Source organism: Rattus norvegicus, chromosome X (genome assembly GCF_021556685.1).
Source record: "Rattus norvegicus strain SHRSP/BbbUtx chromosome X, alternate assembly SHRSP_T2T, whole genome shotgun sequence".
Classification (NCBI taxonomy): Eukaryota; Metazoa; Chordata; class Mammalia; order Rodentia; family Muridae; genus Rattus; species Rattus norvegicus.
Genome location: NC_141554.1, coordinates 7031011 through 7044041, shown reverse-complemented (window position 1 = coordinate 7044041; position 13031 = coordinate 7031011).

The following is a 13031-nucleotide window of genomic DNA, read 5'->3' as shown; positions in this document are numbered from 1 at the left end:
ATTGTGCAGCCTCTTTGGTTATTCAAGTGTGGTCTATTAGTAAAGATATGGTCTACCAAGTATGTTCAGAAAGGCAGGCAGTTCATGGAACCAAGATGTCCTACTCTGTGTCTCAGTCTTGAACCCCCATTTCAATAGAGGAGCATCAAGATTCCTAAAACTGCCTAATATTGCCTTCAGGAAATTACCTAGCCTTCTCATTTACTTGCATAATCAAACTCTCTTCCTATTCCTACAAGTTTCTTGTTTCTAAAGTTGAACATTAAAAACCTATCAATTCAATTACAGCTTGTTACCTTCTAAAAATTCCCTATGTTTTTCTTCTTTAATAATTCTTTTTAAATACTCTATCTCATACTTACTAACAATACCCACTAATTATCTAAATGTTTATTTAAGTAATAAGTTCCTTGGAAAGACTCCATTTTCTGCATAACTCTTTTCCAGAGTACATTTATAAATTTATTCTTGTTGACAGTAGCTTTTGTTATTCCAGCTCTAGTTTTTGGAGAGAGGCCTTTAACATTAAGAAACATAAATATAGAAAAAGGCATCAGTGGGGAAGAAACGCCTAGCCTTTCAGAGACTTAAAGTGCCAGGGTGGGGGTGGGATACTGAGGGGTTCCCCAACTGGCCCAGAGGATAAGGAGTGAGGGAATGAGGGAACGTTCATGGAAGAGGTGACTCAGAGTCGGGCAGTGAGTGGAATGTAAAATGAATACTTATGAAAATTAAATTAAATGGAATAAATTTAATTATCTGAAAGTGACACATGAGGGGGAGCTGTGTTTTATTCCTGAGGACTGTTCCATACAGCATATTAGAAGCAAATTCACTGTGTGTATTAGAATGATAAATTCTGATTACAAGGAAATTCCTTATGGATGTATATAGGCATAGTTAAAAGTATTTAATTAGAAAATAAAGGAGCTGCCATGGTCATGGTGATTCTTCACAGCAATAAAACCCGAAGTAAGACACGGTGTTTAGAAATTTCAGGGCTCTTTAAGGCCACAGATGTGGGAGTTTGTACAACCAGATGCCTGTAATATGAGATGTAGCACTCTACAGTCTTAAGTTCACTTCCTGGATACTAAACCTCACACTGTAAAAGTAAGCAGCACCTCTACTAGGCTCCTAGAATATCCATTTCTCCCTCCCTGGAATAAGATAATAAATGCCCATTTCTTTATTTCATCTTTATTAACTTGAGTATTTCTTATTGACATTTTGATTGTTATTCCCATTGCCGGTTTCCAGAACAATATCCCCCTAACCCATCCACCTCCCTTTCCCGATGGGTGTTCCCCTCCCCAAACTCCCCCCATTACTGCTCTCCCCCCCAACAATCACGTTCACTGGGGGTTCAATATTGGCAGGACCAAGGGCTTCCCCTTCCACTGGGGCTCTTATTGGCTATGCATTGCTACGTATGCAGTTGGAATCCAGGGTCAGTCTATAGGCTTTGGGTACTGGCTTAGTCCCTGGAAGCTCTGGTTGGTTGGCATTGTTGTTCATATGGGGTCTCAAGCCCCTTCAGGCTCTTTCAGTCCTTTCTCTTATTCCTTCAACGGGGGTCCGGTTCTCAGTTCAGTGGTTTGCTGCTGGCATTCGCCTATGTACTTGCTGTATTCTGGCTGTATTCTGGAGAGCTCTTCATCCGATTCCTGTCAGCCTGCACTTCTTTGCTTCATACATCTTATCTGGGTGGCTGTATATGTATGGGCCACATGTGGGGCAGGCTCTGAATGGGTGTTCCGTCTTCCTCTGTTCTAAACTTTGCCTCCCTATTCTCTCAGAACGGTATTCTTGTTCCCCTTTTAAAGAAGGAGTGAATCATTTGCATTTGGTCATCCTTCATGAGTTTCATGTGTTCTGTGCATCTAGGGTAATTCAAGCATTTGGGCTAATAGCCACTTATCAATGAGTGCATACCATGTGTGTTTTTCTGTGATTGGGTTACCTCACTCAGGATGATATTTTCCAGTTCCATCCATTTGCCCATGGATTTCATAAAGTCATTGTTTTTGATAGCTGAGTAATATTCCATTGTGTAGATGTACTACATTTTCTGCATCCATTCCTCTGTTTAAGAGCATGTAGGTTCTTTCCAGCTTCTGGGTATTATAAATAAGGCTGTTATGAACATAGCAGAGCATGTGTCTTTGTTATATGTTGGGGCATGTGTTGGGTATATGCCCAAGAGAGGTATAGCTGGGTCCTCAGGTAGTTCAATCTCCAATTTTCTGAGGAACCTCCAGACTGATTTCCAGAATGGTTGTACCAGTCTGCAATCCCACCAACAATGGAGGAGTGTTCCTCTTTCTCCACATCCTCACCAGCATTTGCTGTCACCTGACATTTTGATCTTAGCCATTCTCACTGGTGTGAGGTGAAATCTCAGGGTTGTTTTGATTTGCATTTCCGTTATGACTAAAGATGTTGAACATTTCTTTAGGTGTTTCTCAGCCATACGGCATTCCTCTGATGTGAATTTTGTGTTTAGCTCTGAACTTCATTTTTTAATAGGGTTATTTGTCTACCTGTGGTCTAACTTCTTGAGTTCTTTGTATATTTTGGATATAAGGCCTGTTGGAGGATTGGTAAAGATCTTTTCCCAATCTGTTGGTTGCCATTTTGTCCTAACAACAGGGTCCTTTGCCTTACAGAAGCTTTGCAGTTTTATGAGATACCATTTGTCGATTCTTGATCTTAGAGCATAGGCCATTGGTGTTTTGTTTAGGAAATTTTCTCTAGTGCCCATGTGTTCAAGATGCTTCCCTACATTTTGTTCTATTAGTTTGAGTGTATCTGGTTTGATGTGGAGGTCCTTGATCCACTTGGACTTAAGCTTTGTACAGGGTGGTAAGCTTGGATAAATCTGCATTCTTCTACATACCGACCTCCAGTTGAACTAGCACCATTTGCTGAAAATGCTATCTTTTTTCCATTGGATGGTTTTGGCTCCTTTCTCGAAAATCAAGTGACAATAGGTGTGTGGGTTCATTTCTGGGTCTTCAATTCTATTCCACTGTTCTATCTGTCTGTCTCTGTGTCAATAACATGCAGTTTTTGTCACTATTGCTCTGTAATACTGCTTGAGTTCAGGTATAGTGATTCTCCCAGAAGTCCTTTTATTGTTGAGGATAGTTTTAGCTATCCTGGGTTTTTTGTTATTCCCGATGAATATGCAAATTTTTCTGTCTAACTCTTTGACGAATTGGATTGGTATTTTGATGGGGATTGCATTGAATCTGTAGATCGCTTTTGGTAAAATGGCCATTTTTACTGTGTTAATCCTGCCAATTCATGAGCATTGGAGATCTTTCCATCTTCTGAGGACTTCTTCAATTTCTTTCTTCAGGGACTTGAAGTTCTTATCATACAGCTCTTTTACTTGCTTGGTTAAAGTCACACTGAGGTATTTTATATAATTTGGGACTATTATTATTATTATTATTATTTTATTAACTTGAGTATTTCTTATATACATTTCAAGTGTTATTCCCTTTCCCGGTTTCCAGGCAAACATCCCCCTCCCCCCTCCCCTTCCCTATGGGTGTTCCCCTCCCCATCCTCCCCCCATTGCCGCCCTCCCCACAACAGTCTAGTTCACTGGGGGTTCAGTCTTAGCAGGACCCAGGGCTTCCCCTTCCACTGGTGCTCTTACTAGGCTATTCATTCCTACCTATGAGGTCAGAGTCCAGGGTCAGTCCATGTATAGTCTTTAGGGAGTGGCTTAGTCCCTGGAAGCTCTGGTTGCTTGGCATTGTTGTACATATGGGGTCTCGAGCCCCTTCAAGCTCTTCCAGTTCTTTATCTGATTCCTTCAACGGGGGTCCTATTCTCAGTTCAGTGGTTTGCTGCTGGCATTCGCTTCTGTGTTTGCTGTATTCTGGCTGTGTCTTTCAGGAGCGATCTACATCCGGCTCCTGTGGGCCTGCACTTCTTCGCTTCATCCATCTTGTCTAATTGGGTGACTGTATATGTATGGGCCACATGTGGGGCAGGCTTGGAATGGGTGCTCCTTCAGTCTCTGTTTTAATCTTTGCCTCTCTATTCCCTGCCAAGGGTATTCTTGTTCCCCTTTTAAAGAAGGAGTGAAGCATTCACATTTTGATCATCTGTCTTGAGTTTCATTTGTTCTAGGCATCTAGGGTAATTCAAGCATTTGGGCTAATAGCCACTTATCAATGAGTGCATACCATGTGTTTTTTTCTGTGATTGGGTTATTTCACTCAGGATGATATTTTCCAGTTCCATCCATTTGCCTATGAATTTCATAAAGTCATTGTTTTTGACAGCTGAGTAATATTCCATTGTGTAGATGTACCACATTTTCTGTATCCATTCCTCTGTTGAAGGGCATCTGGGTTCTTTCCAGCTTCTGGCTTTTATAAATAAGGCTGCGATGAACATAGTGGAGCACGTGTCTTTTTTATATGTTGGGGCATCTTTTGGGTATATGCCCAAGAGAGGTATAGCTGGATCCTCAGGCAGTTCAATGTCCAATTTTCTGAGGAACCTCCAGACTGGTTTCCAGAATGGTTGTACCAGTCTGCAATCCCACCAACAATGGAGGAGTGTTCCTTTTTGTCCACATCCTCGCCAGCATCTGCTGTCATCTGAGTTTTTGATCTTAGCCATTCTCACTGGTGTGAGGTGAAATCTCAGGGTTGTTTTGATTTGCATTTCCCTTATGACTAAAGATGTTGAACATTTCCGTAGGTGTTTCTCAGCCATACGGCATTCCTCAGCTGTGAATTCTTTGTTTAGCTCTGAACCCCATTTTTAATAGGGTTATTCGTCTCCCTGCGGTCTAACTTCTTGAGTTCTTTGTATATTTTGGATATAAGGCCTCTATCTGTTGTAGGATTGGTAGAGATCTTTTCCCAATCTCTTGGTTGCTGTTTTCTTCTAACCACAGTGTCCTTTGCCTTACAGAAGCTTTGCAGTTTTATGAGATCCCATTTGTCGATTCTTGATCTTAGAGCATAAGCCATTGGTGTTTTATTCAGGAATTTTTTTCCAGTGCTATGTGTTCCAAATGCTGCCCTAGTTTTTCTTCTATTAGTTTGAGTGTATCTGGTTTGATGTGGAGGTCCTTGATTCACTTGGACTTAAGCTTTGTACAGGGTGATAGGAATGGATCCATCTGCATTTTTCTACATGCTGACCTCCAGTTGAACCAGCACCATTTGCTGAAAATGCTATCTTTTTTCCATTTGATGGTTTTGGCTCCTTTGTCAAAAGTCAAGTGCCCATAGGTGTGTGGGTTCATTTCTGGGTCTTCAATTCTGTTCCATTTGTCTATCTGCCTGTCCCGGACCAATACCATGCAGTTTTAATGACTATTGCTCTGTAATACTGCTTGAGCTCAGGGATAGTGTTTCCCCCTGAAGTTCTTTTATTGTTGAGGATAGTTTTAGCTATCCTAGGTCTTTTGTTATTCCAGATGAATTTGCAATTTGTTCTGTCTAACTCTTTGACGAATTGGATTGGTATTTTGATGGGGATTGCATTGAATCTGTAGATTGCTTTTGGAAAAATGGCCATTTTTCCTATATTAATCCTGCCAATCCATGAGCGTGGGAGATCTTTCCATCTTCTGAGGTCTTCTTCAATTTCTTTCTTCAGAGTCTTGCAGTTCTTATTGTACAAATCTTTTACTTCCTTGGTTAAAGTCACACCGAGGTACTTTATATTTTTTGGGTCTATTATGAACGGTGTCGTTTCCCTAATTTCTTTCTCGGCTTGTTTCTCTTTTGTGTAGAGGAAGGCTACTGATTTATTTGAGTTAATTTGATACCCAGCCTCTTTGCTGAAGTTGTTTATCAGTTTTAGTAGTTCTCTGGTGGAACTTTTGGGATCACTTAAACATAATACCATATCATCTGGAAATAGTGATATTTTGACTTCTTCTTTTCCGATCTGTATCCCCTTGACCTCCTTTTTTTGTCTGATTGCTCTGGCTAGAACTTCAAGAAGTATATTGAATAAGTAGGGAGAGAGTGGGCAGCCTTGTCTTGTCCATGATTTTCGTGGGATTGCTTCAAGTTTCTCTCCATTTAGTTTAATGTTAGCAACTGGTTTTCTGTGTATGGCTTTTACTATGTTTAGGTATGGGCCTTGAATTCCAATTCTTTCCAGGACTTTTATCATGAAGGGATGTTGAACTTTGTCAAATGCTTTCTCAGCATCTAATGTAATGATCATGTGGTTTTGTTCTTTCAGTTTGCTTATATAATGGATCACATTGATGGTTTTCCATATATTAAACCATCCCTGCATGCCTGGGATGAAGCCTACTTGATCATGGTTGATGACTGTTTTGATGTCCACTTGGAATCGGTTTCCCAGAATTTTATTGAGTATTTTTGCGTCTATATTCATAAGCGAAATTGGTCTGAAGTTCACTTTCTTTGTTGGGTCTTTGTGTGGTTTAAGCATAAGAGTAATTGTGGCTTCATAGAAGGAATTTGGTAGCATTCTATCTGTTTCCATTTTGTGGAATAGTTTGGATAATATTGGTATGAGGTCTTCTATGAAGGTCTGATAGAATTCTGCACTAAACCCCTCTGGACCTGGGCTCTTTTTGGTTGGGAGACCTGTAATGACTGCTTCTATTTCCTTAGGAGTTATGGGGTTGTTTAACTGGTTTATCTGTTCCTGATTTAACTTCGATACCTGGTATCTGTCTAGGAAATTGTCCATTTCCTGCAGATTTTCAAGTTTTGTTGAATATAGGCTTTTATAGTAAGATCTGATGATTTTTTGAATTTCCTCCGAATCTGTAGTTGTGTCTCCCTTTTCATTACTGATTTTGTTAATTTGGACACACTCTCTGTGTCCTCTCGTTAGTCTGGCTAAGGGTTTATCTATCTTGTTGATTTTCTCCAAGAACCAACTTTTGGTTCTGTTGATTATTTCTGTGGTCCTTTTTGTTTCTATCTGACTGATTTCAGCTCTGAGTTTGATTATTTCCTGCCTTCTACTCCTCCTCGGTGTATTTCCTTCTTTTTGTTCTAGAGCTTTTAGGTGTGCTGTCAAGCTGCTGACATATGCTCTCTCCTGTTTCTTTCTGCAGGCACTCAGAGGTATGAGTTTTCCTCTTAGCACAGCTTTCATTGTATCCCATAAGTTTGGGTATATTGTACCTTCATTTTCATTAAATTCTAAGAAGTCTTTAATTTCTTCCTTGACCAGGTTATTGTTGAGTAGAGCATTGTTCAATTTCCACATATATGTGGGCATACTTCCCTTATTATTATTGAAGACCAGCTTTAGGCCATGGTGGTCTGATAGCACGCATGGGATTATTTCTATGTTTCTGTACATGTTGAGGCCCATTTTTTGACCAATTATATGGTCAGTTTTGGAGAAAGTACCATGAGGAGCTGAGAAGAAGGTATATCCTTTTGCTTTAGGATAGAACGTTCTATAAATATCTGTTAAGTCCATTTGGCTCATGACTTCTCTTAGTCTGTCTACGTCTTTGTTTAATTTCTGTTCCCATGATCTGTCCATTGATGAGAGTTGGGTGTTGAAATCTCCTACTACTATTGTGTGAGGTGCAATGTGTGTTTTGAGCTTTAGTAAGGTTTCTTTTACGTATGTAGATGCCCCTGTATTTGGTGCATAAATATTTAGGATTGAGAATTCGTCTTGGTGGACTTTTCCTTTGATGAATATGAAGTGTCCTTCCTCATTTTTTTTGATGAGTTTTAGTAGAAAATTGATTTTATTTGATATTAGAATGGCTACTCCAGCTTGCTTCTCCTGACCATTTGCTTGGAAAATTGTTTTCCAGCCTTTCACCCTGAGGTGTGTCTGTCTTTGTTTCTGAGGTGTGTTTCCTGTAGGCAGCAGAATCCAGGGTCCTCATTGCGTATCCATTTTGTTAATATATGTCTTTTTATTGGGGAGTTGAGGCCATTGATGTTGAGAGATATTAAGGAATAGTGATTACTGCTTCCTGTTTTATTCATATTTGGATGTGAGATTCTGTTTGTGTGCTTTTCTTCTCTTTGTTTTGTTGCCAAGACGATTGGTTTCTTGCTTCTTCTAGGGTATAGCTTGCCTCCTTATGTTGGGCTTTACCATTTATTATCCTTTGTAGTGCTGGATTTGTAGAAAGATATTGTGTAAATTTGGTTTTGTCATGGAATATCTTGGTTTCTCCATCTATGTTAATTGAGAGTTTTGCAGGATACAGTAACCTGGGCTGGCATTTGTGTTCTCTTAGGGTCTGTATGACATCAGTCCAGGATCTTCTGGCCTTCATAGTTTCTGGCGAGAAGTCTGGTGTGATTCTGATAGGTCTGCCTTTATATGTTACTTGACCTTCTTCCCTTACTGCTTTTAATATTCTTTCTTTATTTTGTGCGTTTGGTGAATTATGTGACGGGAGGTGTTTCTTTTCTGGTCCAATCTATTTGGAGTTCTGTAGGCTTCTTGTATGCCTATGGGTATCTCTTTTTTTAGGTTAGGGAAGTTTTCTTCTATGATTTTGTTGAAGATATTTACTGCTCCTTTGAGCTGGGAATCTTCACTCTCTTCTATACCTATTATCCTTAGGTTTGATCTTCTCATTGAGTCCTGTATTTCTTGTATGTTTTGGACCAGTAGCTTTTTCCGCTTTACATTATCTTTGACAGTTGAGTCAATGATTTCTATGGAATCTTCTGCTCCTGAGATTCTCTCTTCCATCTCTTGTATTCTGTTGGTGAAGCTCCTATCTACGGCTCCTTGTCTCTTCTTTTGGTTTTCTATATCCAGGGTTGTTTCCATGTGTTCTTTCTTGATTCCTTCTATTTCCATTTTTAATTTCTTCAACTGTTTGATTGTGTTTTCCTGGAATTCTTTCAGGGATTTTTTCGACTCCTCTCTATGGGCTTCTACTTGTTTATTTATGATTTCCTGGAATTCTTTCAGGTATTTTTGCGTTTCCTCTCTGTAGGCTTCTACTTGTTCTCTAAGGGAGTTCTTCACGTCTTTCTTGAAGTCCTCCAGCATCATGATCAAATATGATTTTGAAACTAGATCTTGCTTTTCTGGTGTGTTTGGGTATTCCGTGTTTGCTTTGGTGGGTGACGTGGGCTCCGATGATGCCATGTAGTCTTGGTTTCTGTTGCTTGAGTTCCTGCGCTTGCCTCTCGCCATCAGATTATCTCTAGTGTTACTTTGTTCTGCTATTTCTGACAGTGGCTAGACTGTCCTATAAGCTTGTGTGTCAGGAGTGCTGTAGACCTGTTTTCCTGTTTTCTTTCAGCCAGTTATGGGGACAGAGTGTTCTGCTTTCGGGCCTGTAGTTTTTCCTATCTACAGGTCTTCAGCTGTTCCTGTGGGCCTGAGTCTTGAGTTCACCAGGCAGGTCACTTGGAGCAGAAATATTGGTGTTACCTGTGGTCCCGAGGCTCAAGTTTGCTCGTGGGGTGCTGCCTATTAGCTCTCCATGGCGGCAGCAACAAGGAAGATCTGCGCCGCCCTTTCCGGGAGCTTCCGTGTACCAGTGTTCCAGATGGTGTTTTGTGTTTTCCTGTTGCATCAGAGATGTGTGTAGAGTGCAGTCTCTTCTGGTTTCCCAGGCGTGTCTGCCTCTCTGAAGGTTTAGCTCTCCCTCCCATGGGATTTGGGTGCAGAGAACTGTTTATCTGGTCCGTCCCTTCAGGTTCTGTCGGCGTCTCAGAAGCAGCGGACCTGCTGCTCCTGGCCCCTCCTCTACTGGAACCCAGAGGCCTTATACAGTTTCCTCTTGGGCCAGGGATGTGAGCAGGGGTGGGCAGTGTTCGTGGTCTCTTCTGCTCTGCAGCCTCAGGAGTGCCCACCTGACCTGGTGGTGAGGTCTCTCTCCCAGGTGGTTGGGAGAGAGAGCTGCTGCGGGCAGAAATCCACTGGTTTGGGACCCCCCCACCCCCCCGCGCTAAATACCGGAAGTGCCCTGTCCTAGAGGAATTTTGCCTCTGTGTGTCCTGAGTTCACCAGGCAGGTCGCTTGCAGCAGAAAAGTTGTTCCTACCTGTGGTCCCAAGGCTCAAGTTTGGTCGTGGGGTGCTGCCTATGAACTCTCCGCCGCAGCAGCAACCAGGAAGATATCAATTTGGGACTATTATGAAGGGTGTCGTGTCCCTAATTTTTTTTCTTTTTTTTATGTTTTAGATCATTTGTTGTTAAAACGGAGACGTCACAAAGCAAAAGTGAAATGGGACACAAATCAAAGATGATTTTAAAACATTTTTTTTGGTGTTTGTCAAATATTTTCCTAAGTTTAAAAAGGAGGAAAAGTGACAAATGAAAGATACTTTGTTCAAATGAAGTCTTTCATTGGAAAGGAAAACCACTGGTCTTTAGAAACCTACATCATGGCCCACAGGCCTTACTTAAGAGATGGTGGTGAAAGCTTCCCGATGAACACACAGCCAGTCTCTCACCTGCACACTCAGGAATGTCGGGTGAGTGGGTTTCACAAACCTTCCTTTGCATTTGGCCAACCATCAGGAATCTACTCTGGGCTGGTGACACCACCACCAGGGTGCTCCTGGATGCCAGCGCCCAGCTTCCAGGCCCAGCTTTTTTTTTTTTTTGGTTCTTTTTTTCGGAGCTGAGGACGGAACCCAGGGCCTTGCGCTTCCTAGGCAAGCGCTCTACCACTGAACTAAATCCCCAACCCCCAGGCCTAGCTTTTGAGGCACGTTTGGAGAATCAAAGATTCAAAACAGCTACGCTGAGCTGGCTCCTAGCTCATAACCTAACAGCATAAAATCCTGCCTCTCCATCCACACCAGACATCCGTGGTTGCTTGCTTCTACTTACTGATACGGTTCTGCCTCCATCCCTATCTAGAATGTTCTGCCTGAACTTAACACGCATGATCCCTCTAAGACTAAAACAAGGAACGAATTTTTTCTTAAGGACACCTTTACAACCCTGCTGCATTTGGAGACAACACTTTCTCCTGACACGCTGGCCATGACATCATTCTGAGCTCAAGCAAGTGTCTTCAAAGGGGCAGAGCAAAGCCATGGCGACTTTCCTAATTTAGAAATTGTATTTGCAAAAAAAAAAAAAAAGGAATTAAATTTGCCGCTTCGGTGACATTATGAAGTCAGATAGAAAATCCATTTTGCCAACAAATGCTTTTCTAAAGCCGGGTAGCATTGGTTGCTCTGAGTTTTACTGAGGAGCTTGCAGGATCCCAGTGGGTCCCCTGTACCCACTGTGGACCATGACACCAGCAACCTCTGTGCCAAGAGGGATGAGTTGAAAGGTACAACAGACTTTGTCATCTGCGGGGGGTAGGGGGGACGCGGACGGGGGACGACGACACACGGACTAGTAGGTAATGTGGCTCTAGACAGCGCCACAGTCTTTAAATGGCTTTGCTGCACCTGCTTTGCATGATAACAGGTCTTTACTGTGGCTCCAAGGGGAGCCAGCGCGCTCTCAACTCTGCTCTTTGGACAGATGGAAGCTATCCACAGAGACGCTGAGATACAAGAGACAGCAGAGCCTTTGAAACCAACCCGCCATGATTTGGAATATTCAAAGGAAATATGCACGACTTGTTCTTTCCAATGCTGGAAGAAAACTCCGTTTGCCACTTTCTTTGCTCCAGCACTGTGGGGCCTGGCAGGGAATTCTAAGAAGCAAGGGCTAGGCCCGGGGTAGGGGCAGCGGGGCGGGGGACAGGTTGGTGCACGGCGCCTTCTTGCCCAGCGCCGCCCCTGCTGCTGTAGCTGGCTCAGCTGGACTCTGGAAGTTGGCTGGGAAACACCTTTGATTCAAACCTGACTCTACAAGTCTCTTCTGTGTATACAGTGGCACAAGAGAAATGTCTCCCATCACCACGGTGGCAAGGTTGTGGAGTCTCCTTGTCATTCTCTACTCTCGAATCCATCTTAGCTTCATTTGGGTAGTATGCCACAGTCCTTGCTTTTTTGGGTTAAACCCCATTCCTCCCAGTTTCGACACTATCAGAGTCCGAAGAATAAGTCCATCATTTAATCATGATGATCTGAGTCACATTCAAATTTGCTTCCTTCTCTCGGCAGCCGGACTCAGGCACAGTGGCCCACAGTGGAAACCCTTTCCATTCAGCCCCCAAAGCATGTTTTTCCAAAGCATTCTTTCCGAATGCCGTTCTTCTTAAAGAGCCCTCTGCTGCATTTTGCCTCAAGAAAAAAAAAAGAAAGGGAAAGTATTTCAAAACCCCCAAATACCTATGAGCAGAGTTACACAAGCCCGGGGAGACGTTAACCAGATGCCAAGCAGGCTCGGGCTGCACCAGAGCCTAGCCCTGAAACCAACCTTCAGGAACCAGATAGCTGTGCTGCCCCGGACCCGGCCAGCTGATTACCTGACCAACAAAAGCAGAATGGACAGAGAGTTTAATGTTTTAAAGGCATCTCCTTTTATGGTTTTGTTGTTGTTGTTGTTGTTTTTCTCCCCTAATATTATGAAAAAGTTTTTTTTGATAAATCTAAGAGTTTGGGTTATCAGGAAAAACAAACAGAAGCAGAAACAAAAAGGGGCCCAGATCAGATTGAGCCCATGTGGGCATCGAGGGTTAATGCGCTCCCCACCCCCGTAGCGATTAACATAGGCACGGCTGAACTTTCTGAGCTCACCCTCTCAATCCCAGAGATTTTCCCACTTTGTCCATCAGAAAATGGAGGACGCGCTAACCTCAGCCTACCCGATACCACTGTCCTTTTGTTCTGCTTCTCTTTCTATTTTCTCATCAACTTGAGATTTGGGGAAACTGCATCAACTAACCAGAAGATGCATGTGCACACACACACAAACACACACACACACACTTCTTTTTTAAAAACTATCTGGAAAAAAGTTCAAACAAAGCTGAATTTCTCTATTATTATAAGATGGAGAGGTTTTTTTTTTTTTTTTATACATCTTCCCCTGGCTAGGCTTAGAGGTATCTGCAGGTTAGACTCCCCTGGGGCTGGGGGCAATGTTCAACATCAATGCTACCCAGCTTATCCAGGGTGGTCTGGGGACCAGGGCAGTGTATGA